At 34.4% G+C, this 7172-nt stretch overlaps 1 non-coding gene across 1 annotated transcript; it reads right to left on the bottom strand.

Annotated features, from left to right (window-relative positions):
- Positions 1 to 1744: 1744 nt before the first annotated feature.
- On the bottom strand, positions 1745 to 1852 carry LOC128032780 (small nucleolar RNA R71). The gene has a single exon (XR_008189099.1). It is a non-coding gene; the product is annotated as a small nucleolar RNA R71 (small nucleolar RNA).
- Positions 1853 to 7172: the final 5320 nt, after the last annotated feature.

Raw genomic sequence — 7172 nt, 5'->3', positions numbered from 1 at the left:
CCATCAAACTCCCCAATAAATCCACTACTCAGATTTTTAGTCCATCTCAAACTCTCCTGAACGCACTAGCAAAAATAATGCCCACACCAAGATTCGAACACAAGACCTCCTTCACACCAAAACTCCACTTATCCACCAGACCAGCAGGCCTATTCTATTAATTATTTGCCAACTTTTCTTGAAAGCCTACCCACCAAAGATAGGGCTTATTCATAAAAATACCAAAATTTGCCCAAGTCCTGGCTTGAACTTGGGACCTTCCAAACACACCCAGAACACATAACCACTAAAGCAGACATATATTTTGTGTCACACATTCACAATACCAAAAATTAAAATTTTGAGGCATTACAATTCTACCCCCTAAAGAAAATTTTGTCCTTGAAATTTACCTGATTAGAACAGATGAGGAAACTATTGACACATCGCATCCTCAGGCTCCCATGTGGCCTCCTCAGTGTTATGATTACACCATAAAACCTTTAGCAGTGGAATGGATTTCCTTCTCAAAACCTTAACGGTACGATCTAGAATCTGAACTGGCTTTTCCTCAAAGGTTAAATCTGGCCTAACCTCGATCTCTTCAACAGGGACAATATGTGTACGATCAGAGTGGTAGCGCCTCAACATGTCCTCCAGTATCTGAATCACCCTCTTAGACTGACCATCGGTCTGAGGATAGAATGCAGTACTGTAGTCCAACCTTGAACCTAGAGCGTCATGTAACTTCCTCTAAAACTGAGACGCAAAACGAGGATCCTTATTAGAGGTGATCGAAATCGGTACTCCTTGCAGTCTCACTATCTCAGAAATATAAAGCTTCGCCAGCTTCTGTAGAGAATAATCAGTACGAGTTGATATGAAGTGGGTGGACTTGGTCAATCGATCCACGATGACCCATATTGAATCCTTCTTAGTGGGTGTCAGAGGCAACCAATTAATGAAATCTATAGTTACGCGCTCCCATTTCCAAAGAGGAATCTTAACCGGCTGCAGTAAACCCGAATGTAATTGATGCTCAGTCTTAACCTGCTGGCAAGTCAGTCATCTACCCACAAAATCAATAACCTCATGTTTCAACCCTAACCTTAATCATTCTTTGTGAAATTATTTGTGCAGTTTGTTTTTTATTTAATTTCTAATTTTACTAATTTATTCTTTATGCTTTATTTGTGATTTATTTATCAGGTTTTTATGTGCATAAATAGAATCATTGATCTATTACCTGTATACCCTGAAATTGAGCAAACATTTAAACAAAGAAGACGCGTGAGATTAGCTCAAAGAAAAACTGAGATGGATCTTGGAAATCAAAATGACGGACAAGATAATGGAGTCAATCATGTGCACAACCCAATCCTTATTGCTGATGATAGAGATCATGCCATAAGATAACACATTGTGCCATAGTTAAATGAATTAAATCTAAGAATTAAAAGGTCAGATATCGAGGCACCCCAATTCAAATTGAAACCAGTGATGTTTTAAATGCTCCAAACGGTGGGCCAATTCGGTGGTATGCCCACGAAAGATCCATACTTACACCTTCTATTATTCATGGAGGTGAGTGATTCATTTAAGATAGCGGGTATGACTGAAGATGCATTTAGGTTGAATTTATTTCTGTAACATTGCGAGATCGAGCACGAGCTTGGCTGATTTCATTGCCACCAAGTTCAATATCTACTTGGTAAGAATTAGTAGAAAGGTTTTTAGTAAAGTATTTTCCACCGAATAAGAATGCAAAGTTACAAAATGAGATAACCACTTTTCAGTAGTTGAATGACGAGTCTTTATATGAGGAATGGTAAAAATTCAAGGAATTGCTTCGTAAGTTTCCACATCATGGTATTCCTCATCGTATCCAATTGGAGACATTTTATAATAGTCCCAACGCACATATAAGATTTAATGGTAGATGCTTCTGTGAATGGTGCGATTTTGTCTAAGTCTTATAACGATGCTTACGAGATCATCGAAAGGATTGCTAGCAACAATTACCAATGGCTGACAAATCGAGCAGTTTTCGGAAGATGAGTAGCTGGAGTGTATACAGTGGACGAGCTGACTTCGCTCTCTACTCAGGTATCTTCTATTTCCTTAATGTTAAAATAGTTTACCACTAATGGTTTGAATAATTTTACAACTCAATAACCAAGTTAGTATGATGTTGTTTCCTGTGTGTATTGTGGGGATGGTCATTCTTTCGAGAATTGCCCTTCAAACCCCGAATCAATTTGTTATGTAAGGAATCAGTATCAAAATAGAAGTGGACAAGGACCACAGTCCACCTTCTACAATCCGTCGTGGCGAAATCATCCGAACTTTTCCTTGAGGAACTAAGGAAATGGATCGAACACTTTTATGTAGCATAACCCTCATCAATGCCGAGGGTTTTGGTGAAAAAGCTCTAAAACTACCTCAAGCTGAGTCATCAAATAGTTTGGAGGACTTGTTAAAGGCGTACATGGCAAAGAATGACACATTGATCCAAAGTCAAGCAGCAACACTGAAAAATCTGGAGAACCAAATGGGTTAGTTAGCTACAGAGCTTCGTGGTAGACTGCAAGGAGCCTTGTGGAGCTATACAGAAAATCCAAGGAGTTTGGGTAAGGAACATTGCAAGGTAGTTACAATACGAAATGGTAAGATTTTGTAACCCAAGGAGGTTGTGGTTGATGATGAGCCTACTAAAAAGGAGGAAAGTCAACCAATAGTTGAAGTTCCTACACCTACACTAAAAAAATCAAATGCTTAAAAATTTGATGAGGTAAACCCTAAACTAGTGAATTCTGATAAGCTAGCACCTTCTTTTGCAGATTTACCTCCTCAAAAAAGCCATATCAACCTAGAGTTCCATATCCTTAAAGACTTTAGTAGAATAAGTAGAAATGAGAGGTACAATTCAAGAAGTTCTTAGATTTTCTAAAGTGACTTCACATCAACATCCCGTTGGTGGAGGCTTTAGAGCAAATGCCCAACTACGTAAAGTTTATAAAGGATATTTTGTCCAAGAAGAAACGGCTTAGTGAGTATGAGATTGTTGCTTTAAAGAAGGAGTGCAGTGCATTCTTACAGAACAAGATACCTCTGAAATTGAAATGCCTTGGAAGTTTTACGATACCTTTAACATCAGAGAATCTTACCTTGGAGCAAGCATCAACTTGATGCCCAAATCTATTTTCAAATTGTTGGGAATAGGTGAAGACCCACTACTGTGACAGTTCAACTAGCAGATTGTTCATTAGCATATCCCCAATGAAAGGTTGATGATGTTTTTGTAAGAGTTGATAAATTTATTTTTTCCTATTGACATTATGGTGTTGGACTTTGAAGCAGATAAGGAAGTTCCAATCATCCTAGGGAGACATTTCCTAGCTACGGGAAAAACATTAATAGATGTGTAGAAAGGCGAACTCACCATGGCAGTTCAAGACGATAAAGTAACATTTAACGTTCTGAAGGCGATGAAATTTCCCGATCTGACAGATGAATGTTTAGTAATGGATGAATTAGAAACCTTAGTTTCTACGGAATGGGAGAACAATTTTGAAGAAGAACCGTTGGAGAACACTTTAGGGTCTAAAATATTCGAAGATAAAAAGGGTAATGAAAGCATGGCTTTTATGGAAGCCAATCCAAGGAGTTATATTCAACCACTGCGGTTCGAATCGCTAAAAGTTAGAAGTTTTAAAATTTACACAACCTAAGTTGTCAATCAAGGAACCGCCTAAGCTTGAACTAAAAGTACTTCCGTCCCATTTAAAATATGTTTATTTAGTGTGATTGTTTCGGTAGAACTGACAGAACACAAAGAGAATCAATTGATTGTTGTTTTAAAGAAATTTAAAAAGGCAATTGGTTAGACCATAGTTGACATACGAGGTATAAGCCCTTCCTTTTGTATGCATAAGATTATTTTAGAGGAAGTGAGTAAGGTAGAACTGATAGGAAAATGAGACTTAACCCTATCATGAAAGAGGTAGTACGGAAGGAGGTAATCAAATGGTTAGATGCGAGAATTATCTACCCTATCCTAGATAGTTCTTATGTAAGTCCGGTACAATGTGTACCAAAGAAAGGTGGAATCATGATTACCGAGAATGAACGAAATGAGCAAAAATTTTCTATTCTTATTCAAAAGCTTGATAGTTTCGAAGGGCACTACAACTACCTATTCAGGTTTGTAAAAAATTATAAGTTTTGGCATAATATCATGATTCCATCCGTTGAATTCTAGGAAAACAACATAGACATATATCTATAATAGCTGTAGCCTTACACATTCGTTCGAGAACAAGGATTCGATCCATTGATGAGGAATTGAAATGGGATATGGAATATCGCAACTGAAATGGAGTGGAATAATTTTTGTTTACCACTGGAAGAACCCACAATAATTCCCATTGTGCAAGAATTTTATCTACCATTAAAAGAGAGGGAAGCAACAAGACCATTCTATGAGTTGCAATCGTTTGTCAAAGTAAAAGGGTTCAATGTCCTGGTAACTGAAAGATGTATCTATAAGTTTTATGATGCTCTATACTATTACTGTGATTATGTGAACAAAACAGATCTCAACGAGTTTAGAAACGTAGACATGAAGGAGATTTTCAAATTCTTGACAGAAAGAAAAGAGGTTTGGACGTATAAAACTAGAACAAATAACTTGAGATGTTTAACCAATAATTAATGATGCCAAAAGAAAATCTATAGATGAAGTTTGTATGCTTAAGAATTTGGCGTACAGCCGAAATCTTTGAAATTAGCCCAGTACACACCAATCTAGTGTACGAAATATTGAAAAAAACAAATACATATTGGTACATAGATTTACCATAACATGATTGAATGCATACGAAATTAAGAAAAAAGAACATTCTTCTCGTATGTGGTAACAGAATTGTGTAAAAGAGCAGGAGTGCCTATGGAGTAGCTAGATAAAGAGATGAATCCTCCAAAAAAATTACTAGGGGACGATGTATATAGGCAGTTTACAATACTACAAAGAAAACAAAAGGAGGAAAGAAGAAAAAGAGGACTCCAAGAGGAAGATGAATAATAAATAGGGTGTTATATATGTGTAGCAGAATAATTTTTAAGTCTAGCTTATATTAGGAAAATAAGTTTTTTTAGGATATTGTAATAAGTTATATTTAAAATTTTCATATATGCATATTTATGAACATTTAGTTAAATCCCCGCAAAACAGAAGCACAAACAATTTTAAACATTCAACGATGAAAGGAGGAAGCACCTACCAATAGTTACGATCAATCGGGTAACTTCTTTCCTTATCTTTTCAGGGCTACACATTTAGAACAATGTGTTTTCTAAAGTGTGGGGGGCAACATAGAAAATTTGTTTCAATTTTTCTGTTTTTCTTTTAAATTTTTATTGTCAATTGTGTGATTGAGCTTGTAGAAATACAAGTGATTGGTTTGGAGCATGTATATAGTTTGATTATATTTAAAATAAATTTTGCATGATAGTAGATGGTTTTAATTTTTTATTATTAGACCACTATGTTCTATATATTACACTGAAAATAAGCATTAAGCAATTGAATGTACCATATGATATAGGAAATATAAGGAAACGAGCATGCTAGTATGTATGAAAATTGTTGAATTTGGGATTATTTGGGTGATTAAATTTGTGAAGTGATTTAAAAATAAAAGCAGAATGAAGGTTTGAAAGAGTAGAAAATATGACCCACCTCTTGATTCTATGTCCAATATTGTAATATATTATATGGTTGATTTATAAGGAGTGGAAGATCATATTTCACATAAAGTTGAGATTTTTCTTAATTGGAATTGTCTTTATCAAATAGATACATCAAATGTGGCACAATAATTTTTGTTCCAACCCAAAGTGTTCCTTTGTGTTTTGTTTTAAATAATAATAATAAAAGCACATTTTGAACTTATAATATAATATAAAGGAGACTCATGCAATCATTTGAGGTGTGAAGAAACACCTAAAAATATAATTAAAAAATATTTGAATTTGGGTATTGTTGTTAATGTAGTAGGATGTGAGTTCAAGTGCCTTTGAAGCACATTATCTTCTTAATCATGAGTTGAAGAAATATTAAGAGTAAATATTTTACTTTTCTAAAATATATTTATAAAATATAAAAAGAATTCATGAAGTTAAGAAACAACCGTTAATTTTTCCATTAAAAATATTTAAAAAGATATATTTAAACCACTAGCGAATGCCAACTATTAGAAATAAAATTAGGTACTAGTGATTTTTAATTGAAATTAGGGTAAATTACAGGTCATTCAACTATTAAAGTCGGAATATAAGAAAATTTTTAATAATTAGGTAACCATTTATGAAGTTTACCTTTATTGTTTTGGAATTGAAATTAAGTTTATTATAATATAGCAAAAGAATTCTAATTAAATCGATCTTTTTGCCTATGGATGACCTAAGGCATTGTTTGGTATATAATAAGACCAAAAAATCTAACCCTATTTATTTCATCCTTAGTACCTATATTTGAGCCAAAAAAACACTTCTTTATGAACCTTCATGCAAAATCCAAGAAAAGAAACATGAATTTGTATTTACCCTTTTTCTTGGGTCTTGAACTAGACGACTATAGATGTTTGGCCATACGTATTGAAGGTTAAGTAGATACATTACGGTGGAATTTTATAAAAACTGAGTGAAATAGGAAAGATCAGTGTGATAAAGTAATTATAGGTTAGCCAATATGTGCAGCAAAAGAAAAATTGAAAAAAATTAAAAAAAATAGAAGAAAAGGTTTTTGAAAGAAAAAGCATTTGTGAATAAGAAATGTATAGAAAAAGAAGAAAGAAAACTGACAATCACCAAAAATAATGAGACTCGTTCATTAGTGCACACAAACTCGTGAGCTAGCCATAATTGTTGTATTTTGTTGTGATTTCCTATGGAGAAATAAGGAAGGTGAGAGAAAGAGAAATAGGGCGGTTAGCGGGTAAGGGTCACTAAGGGAGGAGAATTGGGAACAATACGATGTGCCAAACTATTTTCATGCTTAAAACTACTTGATGCTTATTGTTCTTGAATTCCATTCTTGTCTTAAGCCTCAAAACATTACAAGCTGAAAAGCTTTATGTGATCTAGGTAGACTTATTTTCGAATTGACATCATATTAAATAATTCCATGTACG

Source organism: Gossypium raimondii, chromosome 1, assembly GCF_025698545.1.
Source record: "Gossypium raimondii isolate GPD5lz chromosome 1, ASM2569854v1, whole genome shotgun sequence".
Classification (NCBI taxonomy): domain Eukaryota; kingdom Viridiplantae; phylum Streptophyta; class Magnoliopsida; order Malvales; family Malvaceae; genus Gossypium; species Gossypium raimondii.
The sequence above is the reverse complement of the archived record's forward strand: the minus strand, read 5'-3'. Positions and strand labels throughout refer to the sequence as shown.